General features: G+C 44.9%; 1 pseudogene; it reads left to right on the top strand.

The window, feature by feature from the left end:
- Positions 1 to 4,558: 4,558 nt before the first annotated feature.
- Positions 4,559 to 16,977, top strand: LOC142380529 (uncharacterized; annotated as a pseudogene).
- The last annotated feature ends 4,718 nt before the right edge of the window (positions 16,978 to 21,695 follow it).

Below are 21,695 nucleotides of genomic sequence, written 5' to 3'. Positions count from 1 at the left end.
GATTGGAGATACTAATTAATACTGGGGGGGGTTTTCCCAGTCCGACCCTGAACTACATGTTCAAATGCGTTCTGATGTCGGCTCAACGCCAGTCTGAATTCACTGTGGCCGTGCGTGGGCGTTGCTGTTGTTGTTGCGCTCCTGTTTGCTCGTTGTGTGTATTAGTATTAATGGCGACTAGAAAGGGGCAAACGTGATCTGGGCTTTGCGTTCAATTTATGCACCGATGATTATACAGAGTGGATGAAACTGTGCAGGCTATTCGAGATGTCTCCGAATGCCTACTTTAAAGGAAGCGTGATGTGTTTGCCAGGGCTGCCTAAACGAGTTGCCAACCATCCCTTGAAATAATGGAATCATCACGTATTTAGTAAGAAAAGGACAGTTCCTTATTGGGCTGAAACGGGGCCCACAATTCGGTTAAAATGCAGAAAATTGCATCTAAGAAATACCAAATTTTCTGGGGGAAGACCCCCAGACCCCCCACTAGGGGCCCCCCCTACTCATTAAAATGCCCGTCCAATAGCTTGTCTCTGCCGCCGGGTCTGTCTCTTTCTAAACTGGGCACCTGATGGCTTCTTTGGTCTTTCACCATGATGATGATCCATGATGATTCCACATTATTACCTTTTGCTTTTCCCATTAACACCGTCCGTTCACCCGTCAATCAACCCGAGTCACGTCATGTAAACACATTCACGTAGATGACTGCACAGATTTATTTTATTTTTTTCATTTTTAACATAACCCAGTTAATTACATGAAGGTCTTAATTTTAGGAATGAAATACAATTTATTTGGATTGGAAGCAGTTTGTGTTGTGGCCTGGGATCAGTCTATCAGGACTCTCAGCAGCAAGTTGACGTGACTCCACTAACTTGACATGGAAATGAGCGGTAGTCTAGAAAACTGGCAAGTTTTTGGTTTTATTTTTGCACCCTGGGCGGTCGCCCACATTGCCCATAGCAAAAACCGGCCCTGTCCCCGGTCAATAGTGAACTGACTCGTCCACCTTCAAATCTCTGACAAAAACTCGCTTTTTTAAAAGTGCTTTTAATGTTTAACCTCAGTCTAATGTGTTTTTAGTGTACTATTTTATATTGTTTTGCTGATTTTATTTCGTTTTTATGTAAAGTGTCTTTGAGTATTTAGAAAAACACTTTTTAAATAAAATGTATTATTATTATATCTATATGAAAGGAACTGAATATATCCACAATATCTTGAGCATCTAGAAAGAAGAATAGTTCAGTAGAAAGTACTATGAAGCAGCAGCTCTTACACCAAAATATTAACTGCTGCATTAACACATTCACGTTAAATCATCTTCAAATGTGTTTTCTCATATGCTGCCCCTCTGAAACGTGTCTGAAAATTTGAGGGTTGAAATGCATGCATGAAAAAAGCTTTAGTAAGCTGCCCTTAACACCTCTCTGTACTTTCACTTTGCCTGCAGCACCTGTCTCTTTGTCCCTCCTTCCTTCTTCACCATTTGTGACTCTTGTTTGCCATTCCTTCTTAATATATTACTGTTTGGCCACTTTCTTTACTTCCTGGGTAAATTGTTCAAACATCAAAGTGTTTGAAACAATCTACGTAATGGGATAATTGGGTGCCATATGAGGCTCCCCTCAAATCCACAGTGTTTTTCTGTCAAGAAAAGAGCATAAATAAAAGGGAAACTTGACAGGCTTTTTCCTGGAGCAGCGATATGGCAATGAAAGTCAGGAAGAGTTAGTGGTGATATGCATATAAATGCAGCCCCTGCAAAGTAAATGATGACTCAATTAGCAGGCCAAGTTGTAATTAAAATGATAGTGGAGTAATTATGGCCCCTGACAGGGATGATTGAGTCAAGGAGTCCATGTTCTGATTAAGGCACCTGTCTGAATGCTTCCTGTCCTATGGAGGAAATAATGACACGACCACCTGTTGTCAGAGGACCTCCAGTGCTCTCAGTTCTTCTACTTTCTGTGAGCATTGCAGGAAAACTAAATATCATGCAAATGACACAAACTTACCAACTCCCCAAAGTTTTAAGTTTTTTCATTTCTGCTTTTCTAGTTAGTATTAGTATTTTTCAATAAATCCCATATGCAAACAAAAACCAACTATAAAATCATCCTAAAATCTGCTACTAATTATAATTGGTGAGTTTTCTAAAATGCAAAATATTTTAAATCCCAAATTTTTAACCTTTAGTTTTGTTCCTGTTTTTTATACAATAGCTAAATGATGTACATTTATGTTCCTTAAAGGTTTTGAATGTTCATGGAAATCACATCATGGTTCTGTGAAAAGTCGTGGGAGAGTTTAAAAGTTATACTCACAGTCATTCAAATTCTTGTTTTGAAAGAAACAAAATGATTTGAGTAAGTCTGACTTACAATTGTCGAGATACGCAAACTTTATAATTTAACTTTTTTTCATCAACAATATTTTTTAGATTGTTCTTCGTCAATATTGAACTCTCTTACTTCTTTGTAGGTGTAGGAGCCATTTGAATAGTTTATGTTTATAATTTATTGTCTTTAAATATTATTATTTACAAATTCCATTTTTTTACATTCAGAACTTAATTTGTTTCTCTACATCTAATATCATTCCTTTTTGAGTATGTATGAGTAAGAGTGAGTGAATGAGTGAGTGTGAATGAATGAGTACGCCCTCTACAGGCAAAGGGGGAAATATACCGACAGGTATACAGGTGTGCCATCCGGATGCCAATGGGAGGGTTCGGTGATGCGCACACCATCAAAGACCGTGGCAAAGAGAGGAAGCATGAATGGACATTGGAATCTAGAACTTTAGAAACTTAGAAAGTCACTTGAACCCTTGAAGTGTGTAATTTATGTTATTTCTGTTATTAAACCACAATCAACTTTATTTTCGACTCCTCGACTGTTTTGCACGAGTCAGTGATCATCACACCGAACCCCAGGAATTGTCAAGCAAACAAAGGTCAATGGGACACCAAAATAACACCAAGGTTTGGACAATACAATAGTCTTTGATGTACGCAAGAAGAACTGCTTCGTGGAACACTGAACATTCTTTGGATTTATGTGGAAAGGAACTCGCTGGACTTGGAAAGCGCAAACTTGAAGAACAAAGGAAACGCCGAGTGGAAAGGCCTTGACGCATGAACAAGCGGAGAACAAACATTTTAAAGCAAAGCCCCTTCGAAGGTATGGAAACTTTGAGTTAATTGAACTGTCGGACTTTAAAGAAAACATATTGAACTTTTGAATACCCTTTTACGGACGAACTTTTGAGTTTTGAATTAAGGAGTAGGCCTATATTTTTGTTTTAAAGGTAGGGTAGGAGATCCTGGATTTTGAGTCCAGCGAAGCTGCATTTTGAAAATACACAGGTAAAAAGTCCCAACCCTTTTCTTCACTTTCCCCCCGAAGGCACGCCTCTAGAGTACATGAACGCGCACGAGCACGAAGGTGCACGAGCGCTGTTCTGACAGCAAGCATCGATCGTTGCCGTATTTAGTATTTAGTATATGCTAACTATACGTTTAATAATGCTAGGTGCTAGCCAAGCTGGCTCTAGTTTAGCTTCCTGCCAAGCTTCTGGACGTTCACGGAGCAGGGTACGCGCACAGGGAGAAGGAGGGGGAGGGAGGAGCAGATCTCAGTTTGATAGACGGCATCAGTATCCAATCATTGTGAACGGACCTTTGGATACTGTTTTTCCTAGATTGTACGTTCTAGAGGCCACTAAAACTTTTCATATTTGTGTCAAAACTTTTAATTAATTGGTTGCAATGAGGGTGTGAAGAGTATTTCAAGCAATATGTAAAAAAATGTTCCAGAAAAAGATCCCCTACCCCGCCTTTAAGCTCCGCTTTTGGTTTGACTTGACGGTTCGAGAAGAAAACGCCATTATACCTTTCTGAAACTTTTTGAAAAGGATTTTTGAGTTTGATGGACACGTTTTGTTGAAAAGTAGCGACCTATTTTTGATTTATTATTTTTGCCTTAAAGCCGGGGTAGGGGATCTTTTTCTGGAACATTTTTTTTACATATTGCTTGAAATACTCTTCACACCCTCATTGCAACCAATTAATTAAAAGTTTTGACACAAAAACGAGCTGATGGAAGGCTCTGGTATGTCCCACATCACGGTGTTTTCCATCCAAAGAAAGGCACCATCAGAGTGGTGTTTGACTGTGGCGCCACATACCATGGAACATCTCTCAATGCTGCACTCCTCCAAGGCCCAGATCTGACAAGCACTCTCATTGGTGTGCTCACAAGATTCAGACAACATCCAGTTGCCTTGATGGCTGACATTAAGTCAATGTTTCACCAAGTCAGAGTGTCAAGAGGTGATGTTGACTTTCTTCGCTTCCTCTGGTGGCCTAAAGGTGACGTATCTCTGCCCCCTGTTGAGTACCGCATGACTGTGCATATCTTTGGAGCAGTGTCCTCTCCAAGCTGTGCAAACTTTGCACTAAGACAGACAACTAAAGACAACAGAGGCACTTGTAGTCCAGATGTGGTGAGCACAATTGAATCAAATTTTTATGTCAATGACTGTTTGAAGTCTCTTGAAACAGAAGAACAAGCAGTGGAGCTGATGAGAGAACTTACCTGTGTCTGCCACAAGGGAGGATTTCACCTTACCAAGTGGGTGAGTAACAGCCGCACTGTACTTGCACATGTACCCAAAGAAGATAGAGCCACTGAAATGAAAGAGCTGGATTTGGACAGAGACAAATTGCCCACAGAAAGAGCATTAGGCTTGCTGTGGTGTGTGGAAAGTGACACATTCAAGTTTAATATCTCCATCCCTGACAAAGCACCCACAAGGAGAAACATACTGTCAATGGTCAGTTCTATATATGACCCTCTGGGTTTCCTGTCTCCTCTAACTCTGCCTGCCAAGTTGCTCCTGCAGGAGCTTTGCAGACTGAAGTGCAGCTGGGACCATCCAATACCCCAGGCGTGTGTGGAGAGATGGAGAAGATGGATGGCTGGTCTAGAGTGGCACGCTGTGTGAAGCCAAGTGAATTTGGAACGTCTGTGGAGGCTGAACTCCATCACTTCTCAGACGCAAGTGAGCAAGGCTATGGTACAGTCAGTTACCTGCGCCTACATTCAGAGACCCACACTGTGAACATCGCCTTCATGCTCGGCAAGGCCAGGGTGGCGCCACTGAAGCAGATGACCATACCTCGCATGGAGCTGGTGGCAGCAGTTGTAGCAGTGAGAGTGGACATGATGCTCAGAAGAGAATTGGAGATGGAGCTGAACAGCTCAACATTCTGGACGGACAGCCAGTCAGTGCTGAAATACATAGCAAACCAACACACAAGATTTCGAACATTTGTAGCCAATAGAATTGCTGTTATAAGAGAGAATACAGACATCTCGCAATGGAGATACATTGGAACTAAACTGAACCCGGCTGATGTTGCAAGCAGAGGAGTGAAGGCAACCACCTTTGTGAAATGCAGAGAGGGCTGAATGGACCAGAATTCCTTTGGACATCAGAGGGTGAGTGGCCGCAGAACCCATTACAGTCATTGTCACTTTCAGAAGATGACCTTGAGGTGAAGAGTTCAGCCACATGTAATGGTGCAATCCAGAAGTGTGGTAGTCCCACATGGCAGTTACTACATCACTACTCAAGCTGGAGCAAGCTGAAGAGAGCTGTGGTGTGGTATCTGAAGCTGAAGGATTACCTCACATTGAAATTGAAAAGAAAACAGCAGTCACAGCAGGTTGTGATCCCAAAGACACGGAGCCAAAGCAAGACCCTGGATGACGAGATGAAGACACTGGGTGGACGTTGCATTTCCATGGATGACCTGCAGAGGGCAGAGAAGGCCATTGTGGTATTCTGCCAACATCAGAGGTATTCAGAGGAACTTGCAAGATTGAACACATCTGCTGCTGACACTGGACTGAGCCGAAAGAGCACCATCTACAAACTGGACCCTGTGCTGGAGGATGGAGTTTTGAGGGTAGGAGGAAGACTGAAGAGGGCAACAATGCCTGAAGAGGCCAAGCGGCCAATGATACTCCCCAAAGACCTTCATATCTCCACACTCATTCTCCGACACATCCATGAGCAACTTGGACATGTTGGAAGAAACCACGTGCTCTCTCAGCTCAGAAAAAGATATTGGATCGTGAATGCCAACTCAGCTGCCTGCAGAGTCCTGTCAAAATGTGTAGTGTGCAGGCGTGTGAGAGGGAAAAGAGGTGAGCAAAAAATGCCTCCAAAGGGCTTGTGAGAACAGTGAAGATCAGAACGAAGACTGGTGTATATGACAGACCAGTGACAAAACTCTGTCTGCTATTGGAATGTGCAGAAAGTTGAGTATAATTAATTATGTAATACTACATCTGCAGGTCAACCATGGACAGCTGTTAAGCTATCAATCCCTCTTTTAGGCAGAGTCTCATCACATGTCAAGTTGAACTGAACCAAGTTGTTACAACATGTACCCTGCAGCGTAAATGCTGCTGACCTTTTAATGACAGAGTTGAAAACTGACATCATAATTCCTTGGTCACATATCAGCCCCATAAACTCGAGACTTCCCTGTCACTCCATTCCTGTAGTGTTCGATTAAACCAATCAATATCACTTCTGTTTGTCAAAAAATGTATGAGCAAGTAACCCGTGTCAAGCAGCCAGCAACAGTTGCTCTCTCTAATAGTGAAAAGGCCTGTAATACCCAGAGAGCTGACAAGGAAGTACCGGGGATGTAAGGCTGGACGAAAACACCGGGAGAAGAAGCGGAGATAGAAACCTTATCTCCCTTCCTTCACCATGGGAAACACAAAGTCGTTCGCTAACAAGATGGAGGAGCTGGCGGGCCTGGTGAGGACTCAGCGGGTGTTTCGCGTGAGACGTGGCTCCACGAGGACATCCCGGACTCAAATATAACTGTGGACGGCTTTCAGACTGTTCGGGCAGACAGGAGTCCCCGTGAGAGTGGCAAGAGGAAAGGTGGGGGACTTGCTATTCTTATTAACAACAAGTGGTGTCATCCTGGACATGTAACTGTGACGGAGCGTGTGTGCAGCTCGGACATTGAACTGCTTGAGTCTGCGGCCATATTATCTCCCGGAGGGTCCTCAAAACATGTGCTGCCCAGCTGAGTGGAGTCCTGCAGCACATCTTCAACCTGAGCCTGAGTCTGGAGAAGGTCCCTGTGCTGTGGAAGACGTCCTGCCTGGTTCCAGCACCAAAGAAGGCGCGTCCCAGCACCTCCAGTGACTACAGACCGGTGGCGCTGACGTCCCACCTGATGAAGTCCCTGGAGAGGCTGGTCCTGTCACTTCTTCGGCCCCAGGTCAGCTCATCACTGGATCCTCCTCAGTTTGCCTACCAGCCGAGACTTGGGAGTGGAGGACGCCATCATCTTCCTGCTCCACCGTGCCAGTACCCACCTGGACAAACCGGGAAGCACTGTGAGAATCCTGTTTTTTGATTTCTCCAGTGCGTTCAACACCATCCAACCTGCCCTGCTGGGGGAGGATATGCTTCTCCAAGTCAGTAAGAGAGGTTAGTTACAGTCGAGATGTGGAGGAAAACTTTCATCTTGGGGCAGTGAGTAAAGTAAATCAGGGCAGTGCTGAGCATTGTATTGAACAAATAAATGTAGGGAACACCCCTGTAAGGTTCAGAATTAATACAGGAGCAGATATTACTGTAATGAACCTAAAGACATTCAAAATGCTACAGCCAAAACGAAAACTAATTCATAGTAGTGGACCCCTAGATAGCCCTGGAGGTGCATTAAACATTGTTGGACAGTTCACAGCCAGCACCTTACACAAACAGAAAAGGTATATCTTCAACATATATTTAGCTCAAGGGCATACTGTTTGCAACCTACTAGGAAGAGAGACAGCTGTAGAGATGGGGCTAGTGAAAAGAGTACAGCAGGTTAAAGGGACAGTTCGCCTCTTTTGACAGGAACATCCCATATCAGCAACATCATTTATGAACATTTTCTTACCCCCTGCTGCGTCCTGTGAGCCGAGTTCCAGCCTCGTTTTGGTGTTGATGAAGGTAGTCCGGCTAGTTGGCTGGGGCTAGAAAAATAAAGTCTTGCTTCTCAAAACAATATGTGTTCAAAAGAGTAATACATTTGCATCACAAAGCCTTCAGTTGAAAAGCCTTCAGTTGATCCAAAATGCTGCAGCCAGAGTTTTGACGAGAACTAACAGGAGAGATCATATTTCTCCAGTTTTAGCTTCTCTTCATTGGCTCCCTGTTAAATTCAGAATAGAATTTAAGATTCTTCTCCTCACATATAAAGCTCTTAATGACCGAGCTCCATCATATCTTAAAGATCTCATTGTAAGATATTTTCCTAACAGAGCACTTCGTTCCCAAACTGCAGGTTTACTTGAGGTTCCCAGAGTTTCTAAAAGTAGAATGGGAGGCAGAGCCTTCAGTTATCAGGCCCCTCAATTGTGGAATAAGCTGCCAGTAAATGTCCGGGAAGCAGACACCCTTTCCACTTTTAAGACCAGGCTTAAAACTTTCCTTTTTGATAAAGCTTATAGTTAGGGATGGCTCAGGTGATCCTGAAACATCCCATAGTTAAGCTGCTATAGGCCTAGACTGCTGGGGGGCCTCATCTGACACCTTTCCTCACTTTACTCTCTTTATGTATATGTGATATTATTGTGGTCATTAACTCGTGTTTCCCTGTTCCAACAGATATCCTTTGAATGGTGTTACAGTGCCGCCGTCGCGGTGGCCCCCTGACTTTTTCATGCACAACGATTTTGTGATGCAAATGTATTACTCTTGTCACGGCTCTAAGGCTGCAACAAAAATGGGAGACAGACGAAAGCTGGTTCTGTCCCTGTTAGGCTTTACAGCGAGTTCCCTTTTGGAGTTCGTTGGGGGGTATTTTTTTAGAGTGTCGTGAACGTGGTCAGAGAAGTTGTCTCGGGAGCACATCCGGATCTGCAGGTGAGTCGCCATTATTTTTTGGTTGCTTTACTGGGCTCGCGGGCGTTAGTGCATAAGAACCCACCACAAGTAACATCCGAAGACTAGGGGGGAGCTTAGTTGGAGGGACGGCTCTACTGTGACGTTGCGGTGTCTGTGGGGGGGCTCAACTCAGGTAAGTGGGCTATTGTAATTTGGTTCGGGTGCATTGGTTGGCGTAATCTGTGTGTTTTGGACAGGTAATTGTGTGTTAGTTGGCATGGCTAGTGTGGAGGATTTTTTGAGTGATCCGTCCGAGGAGGGGCTGGAGCGCTGCACACGCGACCAGTTACTGAGGATTGCTGATCATTTTGAATTGGAGATCAGTGATAGACGGTCTAAAGAAAGTATCAAAGCTATTATCAAAGCTAATCTGAGTCGGAGGTTATCAAACCTGGTAAGTTGCAGGCTGCCGGTACAGTTTCGGAAGCTGTTGTGTCTGGTGATCCTGGTTTAACTTTTGAACAAAAGCGTGAGTTGCTTCAGCCACAGGCTGAGGTGAACAGGCTGGAAGTGGAGGAGCATAGGCTGAGTTTAGGGGGTCCGGGCTATGCTTCTGGTAGGTCAAATTCTGGTTCGTTTGATGTTGCCAGTAACCTGCGCTTAGTTCCTCAGTTTGGTGAGCGAGATCCAGACACATTTTTCTCCCTGTTTGAGCGCGTGGCTGACAGTAGGGGGTGGTCAGATTCAGACCGAACACTGTTGCTACAGTGTGTGTTCACAGGTAAAGCGCAGGAAGCGTACTCTGCTCTCACAGTAGCTGAAAGCAAAGTTTACATCACTGTGAAGGATGCTGTTTTGACCGCTTATGAGTTGGTGCCGGAGGCTTACCGACAAAGGTTTAGGAGCTGGGAGAAGTCTGGGAAGCAGACTCATGTTGAGTTTGCCAGGGAGCTGGAGACTCATTTCAGTCGGTGGTGTGCTTCCTTAGAGGTCAGCACTTTTGGTGACCTTTGTAATTTGGTTGTTCTAGAGCAGTTTAAGAACTCTATTCCCGGTCATATTGCTGTGTAAGTGAAGACTGCTGCCAAGGCCACTAAGCTGGCAGATGAGTATGTGCTTACACACAGGGGTGGCCGTGAGTACCACTCTCGGGATGATTTTGGTTACCGGGGAGGTGGTAAACGTGGTGTAAGTCATGTGAAGGGAGATGAAGGAATTGGTCATCTGGGTAACAGCAGACCAGAACGGGTTGCATATGGTCAAGTACAGTTTGACTCCACTAACACATGCCATTATTGCAAAGGCAGGGGGCATTGGACAGGTGACTGTCCTAAACGCAGGAATAGTGGTCCCCAGGTTAAATCTGCTGCTCTTGCTGCCTCTGACAAACGTGTTAGTCCTGTCATTTCCTCCTCCCAGCAGGTGCAAGCTGGAGGTAGGTGCACTTTGGATAAGGCTGATTTCTCAGCTTTTGTCTCAGATGGCTATGTCACTGGTTGGGAGTGATGCCACTGTGCCGGTAAAAATTCTGAGAGATACAGGGGCTTTTGACTCATATATTGTGAGTTCTGTGAGAAGGCCGGAGTTATTTTGTTACAATTGGCAGCTATGAATCTGAGCGAGTGGCCATGACTTGTGGAGTCCCCCAGGGGTCAATTCTTGGACCTCTTCCGTTTAACTTGTATATGCTCCCTTTGGGTCAGATATTGCAGAATTTTAACATCAATTATCACAGTTATGCAGACGATACACAACTTTATGTCTCTGTCACCGGACGACTGCAGCCCAGCAGACGTACTGTGTCAGTGTCTGGAGGAAGTAAACACCTGGATGAGAGAGAATTTTCTACAATTAAATGAAGACAAAACTGAGATCATTCTGTTTGGGAGCAAAGAGAAGAGGGTCAGCGTTGGTAAATATCTTGAGACTCGGGACCTTATAATCACTGACCAAGTTGGTAACCTCGGAGTGTTGATAGACTCAGATCTGACTTTCAGCAGCCACATCAAAGCTGTCACCAAGGCAGCTTTTTACCACCTCAGAAACATCAACAGAATTAAAGGTTTCCTCTCCCAAACAGACCAGGAGAAACTCATCCATGCATTCATCTCCAGTAGACTCCATTACTGTAATGCTCTTTTAACTGGACTTCCCAAAAAGAGCATTAAACATCTGCAGCTCATCCAGAACGCTGCTGCTGGAGTTTTAACCCGGACTAAGAGATCTGAACACATCACAGCAGTTTTAAAATCTTTACACTGGCTTCCAGTCAGTCACAGAATAGATTTTAAAAGCCTGCTGATGGTTTACAAATCCCAGAACGGTTTAGGCCCAAAATACATCTGTGATATGTTCAGAGAATATAAACCCAGCAGAGCTCTTAGATCCAAGGACTCAGGTCAGCTGGTCCAGTCCAGAGTCCAGACTAAACATGGAGAAGCAGCATTTAGCTGTTATGCTGCAAACAAGTGGAACAAACTGCCAGTGGAGATTAAACTTTCACCAAATGGAGACATTTTTAAATCCAGGTTAAAGACATTTCTGTTCTCATGTGTCTATGCATGAAATATATTTTAACTTATCTAGACTGTTGTCTGTTTTTAAATTAATTTAAATGATTTTATTTGTTTCTCTTTATATTCTTTTATGTATTTTTAATGCTTCTTGCACTCCCTGCTGCAATGCTTTTATTTTATGTAAAGCACTTTGAACTGTTTGTACATGAAATGTGCTATACAAATAAATTTGATTTGATTTGATTTGATTCTGTGTTGCCTTTTTCTGAGGAAACCAATACTGGAGACTGAGATGGAAAAATTCTTAATTGTCCCTTTTGGTTTTAGAAGTCTGTTGACTTCCTGATGATTTGTCATTCAAGAGAGAGAAGGTTCAAATACATCAAACGGGAGTTTTCTGGTTGACATTTTGTGGGGAGGGTTAGCTCAAGGAAACCGTGAAAGACACCTCGTGAACTCTTATCTTGAGAAGAGTAAGGGGGTCATTGTTTATTGTTCTTTGATCTTTGTTCTTTGTTCTCAACCTGAGCCTGAGATGACCCCCACTATATAAATAATGGGTGTGACTGTGTTCTGGGCTCACTGTTTGGAAGAGCCCAGACAGGAGACTATTCAAACGCTCTGTGCCTTTGAATAAAACTTAAAGAAAGACAAAATCCGGATTTTCTCTTATTATTATGAGTAGTCTTTTCACCCACTTTGATAAAAAAAATCCACTACAAGACTCTTTTTTGATGCAGGGAATGGGGCTAATGGTGATGCCAGTTCCGCTGCATAAACTGACGCTGCACTGTGGGTTGGTTCAGGGTGAGGTTACCATGGGGGTGCGTCCTGCACTTCCCCTTAAGGGGGTGGATATTATTCTTGGTAATGATCTTGCTGGGAGACATGTGTGGGCTGATGGTTGCCACCTCACATCTTCACCTGTTGTTATAGGAAAGCTAGATGAGAGTGCTCAGTGTTTTCCTGGAGTTTTCACGGCTGGTGTTGTAACACGAGCTATGTGCCGTGTTGAGTCTGAGTCTAATACTGACCGTGAGGATGAGAGAGCAGGAGAAAGTGAGGTTTTCTCCATAGACATCCCTGAGTCTCTTTTGTCTGTTTCTCGCAGTGACCTGCTGGCGGAGCAGAGAGCAGATCCCTCTCTGAGTCAGTTGTTTGATCAGGTTCTCACTGTTGAGGAGGCAGAGAGTGTTGCAAGTGGGTACGTGTTGAAGGATGGGCTGTTAGTGCGGAAATGGCTGCTGCATGGGGAAAACTTTGTTGGTGACCTGGTCTGGCAGATTGTTGTTCCTTCTAAGTTTCGCAGTGAGGTGCTGAAGGCTTCCCATGATCAGTCTGGGCATCTGGGTGTCCATAAGACTTATAATTACATGCTGCGGTATTTTTTCTGGCCTTGGTTAAAAAAGGATGTCAAGGTACATTAGAACATGCCATACATGTCAGATGACCGGTAAGCCAAACCAGAGTATTAAACCAGTTCCTCTGTATCCTATCCCAGCAATATTACAGCCATTTGAACATTTGGTTATTGATTGTGTCGGTCCTTTGCCTCGTTCCAAGGGTGGTAGTAACTATTTGGTGACAGTAATGTGTCAGAGCACAAGGTATCTAGCTGCGTACCCTCTTCGCACCATTACTGCTAGGTCTGTGGTAAAGGCTCTGACGCAGTTCATTTCCATCTTTGGCATTCCAAAAGTAATCCAAAGTGATCAGGGATCAAACTTTTCCTCTCATCTGTTCGCTCAGGTTTTGAAACAACTGAATGTAAAGCATAATCGGGCTTCTGCGTACCATGCTCAGAGTCAAGGGGCTCTGGAAAGATTTCACCAGACCCTGAAATCTCTGTTGCGTGGCTACTGTGTTGAACTAAACCAGGACTGGGAGGATGGGCTGCCTTGGCTTCTGTTGGCTGCTCGAGAAGTGGTGCAGGAGAGCACCGGGTTTAGTCCAAATGAGCTAGTTTTTGGACATAGAGTGCGTGGGCCACTCACATTATTGCATGATGCTGTGGGGCTGTCGGAACCGCCTAGTAATTTGGTTGATTATGTAAATGGTTTTCGCCACCGGTTGTATGCTGGGGGGGAGATGGCTAGAGAGAAGTTGACCTCTTACCAGGAGAAAATGAAGCGGCTTTATGACCGTAAAGCTGAGCAGCGGCAGTTTAGCCCTGGTGATCAGGTGCCAGTTGTCAGCTCTAGGGCCCGACCGATATGTTTTTTTTCAGGGCCGATACCGATAATTATGGAAATGGGAGGCCGATAACCGATATGTGCAACCGATAAATAGAAACATTATTCACGATAAATTAAAAATAGCACACACTGACACAAACTTTCATATCCATTAAGTATTTTTAATTGTAAAAATGAAAAGTGCAGGGAGCTGCCAGCAGCATTTGTAAAATAAAGCCAAACGTAACTTAGAATAAAACGGGAAATAAAATAATAATATAAATACATAATTATCAATAAAAAAATAAATCACTCCCTGCTATGAGAATACTTGAACATATGCTATTTTTATATTAAGAAGTAATAGAAAATGAACTGACTGAGAACTAAAAAATCAAGTGAAGGGAGCTGCTTATAGCATTTTTAAACAGTAAAATAAACATAAACATCCCTGTACAACTTTACAATGAACCATCTGAGTCATGGTTGTTAGCGCAAGCCTGCTAGCTACTTGGTGGTGGTGTGACAGCCTGTCCGGCTACCCGTAACAAGATGTTACTCCAGATGTTTGAAACGCATCGACTGGGCAAAACTTAATTTTATTAAAGTTAAGTAAGAGGGACATCACGACCAATCACCGTTGGTTCTAACGTGCTGGGTAACCAGTTGTTACGGAACAAGATAGGCTCTCGCACCGGCAGGCTACCAAGTAGCTAGCAGGCTTGCACTAACAAATGGTTAGTCTCAGGAACAAACACGTTTTATTTGGTCTTCATTGACCATGGCTTTCAGTCCACCTTTCGTGTAGAACTACAGACACGTTTACGTTTCCATGTGGGGGTTTAAAAATTACTGTACACTATGCTGAGACTGCTTTATGGACAACCGTTTCAGTGAGGAGTATTCGTTGTCATTCTGGTTATCCTTACGTGAGCTAAAGGTTTGTGTCGTTACACAGATCAAATGGACCATTTTCACTAGTTGTATACACTAATAAAGATGTTGTGGTGCCGTGCTTTTGCAACGTTGGTGTGTTTGTGACTTATTGCAGGGGATAAGGCTTCGTATATGCTTACCTTGAAGGGAGTTTGTTCTCTCTGCTTCAAGTAGTACTGCCACCACCGTGGCCCCACTTGCACCGCAGCCGCCTTGAAACCGCTCACAGCGTTCAGTGGCCACCCCGCTCCCAACTTGCGCCACGGCCGCCTTGAAACCATTCGCAGCCTTGCGTGTTGATTGGTTGTATTCCGTGTGCCAAACAAATCAGATGCTGTGACGGGCGGGCCAATGCTCATGAACTCAAAGTGGCGAGAGCGAGAGCAGAAGACGCGTTCAGCACCAAACGGCTGCAAAATTTGTTGTGAAAATTATATAAACTTATCGGTGGAAATTTATGGAAAATATGGCCGATGCCGATATCCCCAAAATGCTAAATATCGGCCCGATATATCGGTGGGGCCGATGATCGGTCGGGCCTTAGTCAGGTCCCCTTTCCAGGCTAAGTTTACTGGCCCGTTTACAGTGCTACGCCAGCTGTCAGACCAGAATTATTTGCTGTCAACACCGGGACGTAGGAAGTCCACACAACTTTGTCATGTCAATTTATTGAAACCTTATTATATTCGGCAGGTCTACACATCCAAAGATGAGGAACAGACAACGACTGGTAAGGCCGTGTCTGTGGCTGCTGCAGTAGGAGGTTTGAGGTTTTTGTCTGTACCAGAGGTTGACGGGGTTATCCAACCTGATGAAAGTTTGTTACTTGGGAGGTTAAACAATTCTGAAACTCTGAAAAATATGAAACTTCTGTTTGGACATTTGTCTGAGGTAGGGAGCTATGAGCTGTTTGCTCTGATAAATCAGTACCCTTGTTTGTTTGGTGACGTACCAAGTCGAACTCACCTAATTGAACATGACATTGATGTAGGTGAGACGCAGCCAATCCGCCAACGTTTCTACCGGGTGTCAGAAGAAAAGCGCAAGGTGATGGACAGGGAAATACAGTACATGCTTGACAATGGTATTGCTGAACCCTCTGCATCTAGCTGGGCATCACCTTGTTTGTTGGTAGATAAGTCTGACAAGAGTCCCAGGTTTTGTACGGACTACCGGAAGGTAAATGGGGTCACAAAACCAGATGCTTATCCCCTGCCGCGAATGGAAGACTGCGTAGATCAGGTTGGCTCAGCTCAGTTTGTGAGCAAGTTTGATTTATTAAAGGGTTACTGGCAAGTTCCACTGTCCAAGAGAGCCAGGGAGATCTCTGCTTTTATAACTCCCTCTGGTCTTTTCTCTTACTCAGTTATGAGTTTCGGGTTGCGGAATGCACCAGCGACGTTCCAGCGCCTTATGAATATGGTTGTGTCTGGGTTGGAGGGTTGTGCCGTCTATCTAAACGATGTTGTGATCTACAGTAATACGTGGGAAGAACATTGATCGTCTAGCTGACGCACGCCTAACCATTAACCTGGCAAAGTGTGAGTTTGCCAAATCGTGCAGTATCCAGTACTGGCAACGAAAAAAGAACTCCAACGGTTTCTGGGTCTTGTGGGGTACTACCGCAGTTTTTGTAAAAACTTTTCCACTGTGGTAGCTCCCCTAACAGACTTGTTAAAGGGTAAAGCAAAGTACAACTGGTCACCTTCTTGTCAGCAAGCTTTTGACAATGTGAAATCTGTCCTCTGTTCTCCTCCTGTGCTTGCAGCTCCACGCATGGACCGACCTTTCCAACTGCATGTGGATGCGAGTGATGCAGGTGCGGTGTTATTTCAGTGTGATGATTATGGTGTTGAACGACCTGTGAGTTTTTACTCCAAAAAGTTTAATTAGTTTCAATTGAACTACTCTGTTATCGAAAAAGAGACACTTGCGCTCATCTGGGCTTTGGAGCACTCTGACGTGTACCTAGATTCTGGCAGTGTTCCTCTGGTGGTCTTTACTGACCATAATCCCATAACTTTCCTGCATTCATTACAGTGTCCAAACCGCAGATTGATGCGATGGGTGTTATTTTTGCAGTCTTATTGTTTGGATATATGCCACATTAAAGGCTCGGATAACATTGTGGCTGACACTTTATACAGAGCACCTTGCATTTAAGTTTGTACTGTGCCATTATTGTTTACTTTGGTTTTTCAGGTTTCCTCATCACTGTGTCTCGCTTCTTCAGGCGCCGGAGTTGCTGGGTTGCAGAGGGGGAGGGTTACTTGGCTGACTGGGGTTTGCAGTATGGTGCGTGTGCCCTCTTTGAGTTCCAGAGAGGAACTTTGTTTGGGGGGTGACGACCCCTCCACGCCACTAGTTGTCCCTGTTCTCTTTATTGCTTCTTCCCTTCTGCAGAGAGTAAGGCGGAGTGCTCATCAGACTGATTGAGCCACACCTGGGGCTTGTGCTTCAAAAGCTCCCCTCTTGCCAGTTTCGATCCCTCCTGACTTGTGATTGACTTGCAGGGCGGCTGCTGTTTTGTTGTTTTTGATCGCTTATACATCCACACATTCAGGCATGCATACACTACTGACAACTGACTTCCACGTTTCTTTAGTTTAGATTATTTTGTAAATAAAAGTTGTTTTGAAATTTGGAAGCTTTCGTCTGTCTCCTATTTTTGTTGCAGCCTTAGAGCCGGGCTGTGACAAGAGTAATACATTTGCATCACAAAATCGTTGTGCATGAAAAAGTCAGACCTCACAATCTCTTGGCGCTATTTTTGCTTCCCTTGATATCAATGCGTCCAATGTAAACTGTGCAGACAGAAGAGCAGACCGAGCACTCCCCTGCTTCCGAGCAGCAAACACCGTAACAGGTGCGGCTATCGGCAGGTGGCTGGGCGCATTAATATCAAGGGAGGCAAAAATAGCGCCAAGCAATGTGAGGTCTGACTTTTTCATGCACAACGATTTTGTGATGCAAATGTATTACTCTTTTGAACACATATTGTTTTGAGAAGCAAGACGCTTTATTTTTCTAGCCCCAGCCAACTAGCCGGACTACCTTCATCAACGCCAAAACTCAGCTGGAACTCTGCTCACAGGACGCAGCAGGGGGTAAGAAAATGTTCATAAATGATATTGCTAATATGGGATGTCATACAGCTTCATGTCAAAAGAGGCAAACTTTAATTTAAGAGAGCAACAGCACACCAGGGGATTCTTAAAACAGAGCCAGTTAAGATCCACCTGAGATAGGATGTGGTACCATACGCTGTACATAGCACTAGGAGAGTTCCCCTACCACTTCTTCCTAAAGTAAAAGTAGAGTTGAAACGTATGATAGAGCAGGGCGTGATAGAGAGTCACTCAACCAACAGACTGGTGCGCCCCTATTGTGCCGGTAATAAAACCTACAGGTGCAGAGAGAATCTGTGTAGGGCTCCAGAAGCTAAATGACAGCATCAAAAGAGAGCGATATCAGCTATCCACAATTCAATTCAATTCAATTCATTTTTATTTATATAGCGCCAAATACAACAAATGTCATCTCAAGGCACTTAGATAGTAAGTCCAATTCAAGCCAATTGGAATTCAATTAATTAATAATAATCATAATTCATAAAATAATCCAATTCGTTCATATAGAGCCAATTCAAAAACAATTTCCTAGCTAAGAAAACCAACAGATTGCACTGAAAACTTTTTCTTTTTCGGTCCAATCTCCCGGCCTGAGCGTGCCTGAGGCGACTGTGGAGAGAAACGACTCCCTTTGAACAGGAAGAAACCTCTGGCAGAACCAGACTCAGGAAGGGTGGCCATCCGCCTCCACCAGCTGGGGTTTGAGAAGACAGAAGGGGGGGGGGGGGGGGGCACTGTAACACCATTCAAAGGATATCTGTTGGAACAGGGAAACACGAGTTAATGACCACAATAATATCACATATACATAAAGAGAGTAAACAGGACAACAGGAGAGATTTTAGCTAAGATGTCAGGTTTTAGTTTTCACATCTTTGGATGCAGCCTCAGGCTTTTGGCAGATCCCACTACATGAGGAAAGCAGCCTCCTGACTACCTTCATCACACCCTTAGGGAGGTACTGTTTCAAGAGGTTACCCTTTGGGATAAATATTGCTCCAGAGATATCCCGACGTAAAATGAATGAACTGCTGGAGGGACTAGAGGGAGTAGCAGTATATATGGATGACGTCATTGTCCATGGAACGGACATAAGCACACACGACATTTGCCTGCAGAACACACTGGAGAGAATGGAGCAGGCAAGTCTCAAGCTCAACAAAGAGAAATGTGTGTTCAGACAGCCGGAGCTGAGATTCCTGGGTCACATAGTGGATGCCAGTGGAGTCAGGGCTGACCCTGAAAAGATAAAAGCCATCATCCAGCTACAAGAACCAACAGAAGACACCTCCGGCACGTTGAGAGTAGTCTGTTGCTCCTGCTGACTTATCTGCTGCTCGACGTCCTCCGCTTGGCGAACTATTTGCACCGCCGTTTCTAAGGTGAGGGCCGACACGAGCTGCAGTCTCCTCGACAGCTCCTTGTCGCGGATGCCGACAACCAGTCGGTCCCTTATGTGCTCGCTCTTTGTCACCCCAAAGTCACAGTTCTCACTCAGTTCGTAGAGCGCCCTGATGAAAGACTCGGCCATTTCACCCGGCTTCTGCACCCTCTGATAAAAACACGCTCTCTCGTGGATAGTGTTTTTCTTCGGCACAAAGTATACATCGAATATAGCTAGTACTGTCTCATAGTCGTCGTCATCCTCCTCATTGACGAACGTGAAAGACTTGAAAATATTCTCAGCTTCAAACGCCCATGGCGTATATTAACGTGCTAACCTGGACCTCGTTGTCTTCCTCATTCAGCTTAGCCGCGAGCCTGTACCGAGAGAATCTCTGTCTCCACACGGGCTACTCGCCAGGCCGCTTGAAGTTGAAGCTTTCCGGCGGTTTAAACCTCGCCATAGCGTCGGGTGTCTTTCTTTCAGAACACTTCTGACACCATGTCAAATAAGTTTTGGCTGACTCACTTATTTGTGCTCAAAACACTCACTTTATTCAGTCATCACGACCAGATGCATCCAGGAACACCCAGAGACTTCATCAACTTCCCTGAGTCATGTGACTCCACCCACAACTCATTGTAGGTCTCATTGGTTGGTTGCACGGGTTGTCAGTTCAACTATAACACAATACCTTGACAGACGGTGATGCAGGTGGACCTCTCATTGGTTTCCTGGATCACAGACTATCTGACGGGTCGTCCTCAGTATGTCAGACTGCAGGACCGTTTGTCTGACACTGTGCTCAGCAGCACAGGGGCCCCACAGGGAACTGTTCTCTCCTCTTTTCTGTTCACCCTGTACACCTCTGACTTCCAGTTCCACTCTGAGTCCAGCCACCTGCAGAAGTTTTCGGACGACTCTGCAATTGTTGGCTGTGTCAGTGAGGGGAGGGAGGAGGAGTACAGGGGTGTGGTGGACTCCTTCGTCGGGTGGTGTGAAACTAACCATCTGCATCTTAATACAACCAAGACAAAGGAGCTGGAGGTGGATTTCCGCAGGAGGAAATCTGCCCCCACACCCATTTCCATCAACGGAGAGACTTTGGAAGTGGTCCAGGATTACAAATACCTGGGAGTACACCTGGACAATAAACTGAACTGGGCCAAGAACACAGAGGCTGTGTACAAGAAGGATCAGAGCCGGATCTATTTCCTGAGGAGGCTCCGGTCCTTCGATGTATGTAACATCATGCTGAGGATGTTCTACCAGTCAGTGCCATCTTCTTTGGTTTGGTGTGTTGAGGCAGCAGGCTGAGGGTAGCAGACGCCAACAAGATCAACAAGATCATCAGGAAGGCTGGCTGGCTCCGTCCTGGGGGTCCAGCTTGACTCTTTGCTGTTGGTGTCTGAGGAGGATGCTGTGTAAACTGCATAGCATCCTGGACAACAACACTCACCCTCTCCACCAGGTGCTAACCTCGCGCAGAAGCACCTTCAGCAACAGACTCATTCCACCGCTGTGTAAGACTGAACTCCAGAGGAAGTCCTTTCTGCCTGTGGCCATCAGACTGTTTAACTCATCTACCTCAGGTCGAGAGAGGTTCAGTGGAAACGCTGCGTCCTGAGGCCAAATGTCACTTTACCCAATACCACTTTATACATTAGCCCCTTTCACACTGCGACCCGCTACCTTAGCAGGTCCAAATTGCACCTTCGACCCGCGTCGAGCAATGTGAACGCTTGGCGTGTTGGTGACCCGTGTCGCCTGAAGCCGAGTTCAGGGGGCGTGGCCTAGTGGCAGAGCGTCACACGAAACACATAAAATGCTGGGCGTGTACAATGACGTAGGCACAAGCCATGCGTCGGAGGTAGGGTTAAATACACCTTGAGGACTCGTTTTTGCAATTGTATATGCAGTTCATGGAGATGTTATTTTACGGGGTGTGGATGGTTACAACGTGGGATGCCACCGAAGAACATATGCGGAGAATACAAGAGCACTATAGTCCCTGAAATGTGGCGGTAAATAACGTCCTCTGCTCGGAGGCTGAGGAGCTCGCGGACCTCCTTGTCTCCCCAGTTGGCCATCTTCAAAAATGTCTCGAACTTGAAGTAAAACAGAGTGAAACTTGTCCTTGTTGTTCTGAATCAGCTGTCCATTCTGTCTTTTAAACTCCTCACGTCACGCCACGTCCGACCCGCGTCAATTACGTTCACACCAAACTCGGCTCGGCAAAAAGACTAGGGTCCGACGCGGGTCGAAAGGCGAGTCGAGATGACGCGGCAGCCCGGGTCGGCAGTGTGAACGCAACAGCGGACACGCTAAATTCGCGGATTAAACGCGGGTTATTCCTCAGTGTGAAAGGGGCTAGTGTCACTTTCTCCAGATCACTTTGTTTGTATATATTGTTTTGTTTTTTTATTGAGGCTGCTAATTTGCACATTGCACATATTGTATTCAGTTACTTGTGTTATTTTATGTTAGCTTTATTTTATTTTTAATTTATTTTACTTTTGTACTTTCCCTCTTGTACCTTAACTGTTGCACAGCAATTTCCCTCCAGGATAAATAAAGCTTTTTGAATCTTGAATCTTGAATTTGCATTTGTTATTTGGCCTTAACAGTTATACTT

The sequence above is a fragment of the Odontesthes bonariensis genome, chromosome 5 (assembly GCF_027942865.1).
Source record: "Odontesthes bonariensis isolate fOdoBon6 chromosome 5, fOdoBon6.hap1, whole genome shotgun sequence".
Classification (NCBI taxonomy): domain Eukaryota; kingdom Metazoa; phylum Chordata; class Actinopteri; order Atheriniformes; family Atherinopsidae; genus Odontesthes; species Odontesthes bonariensis.
This window is presented reverse-complemented; position numbering and strand designations above follow the sequence as displayed.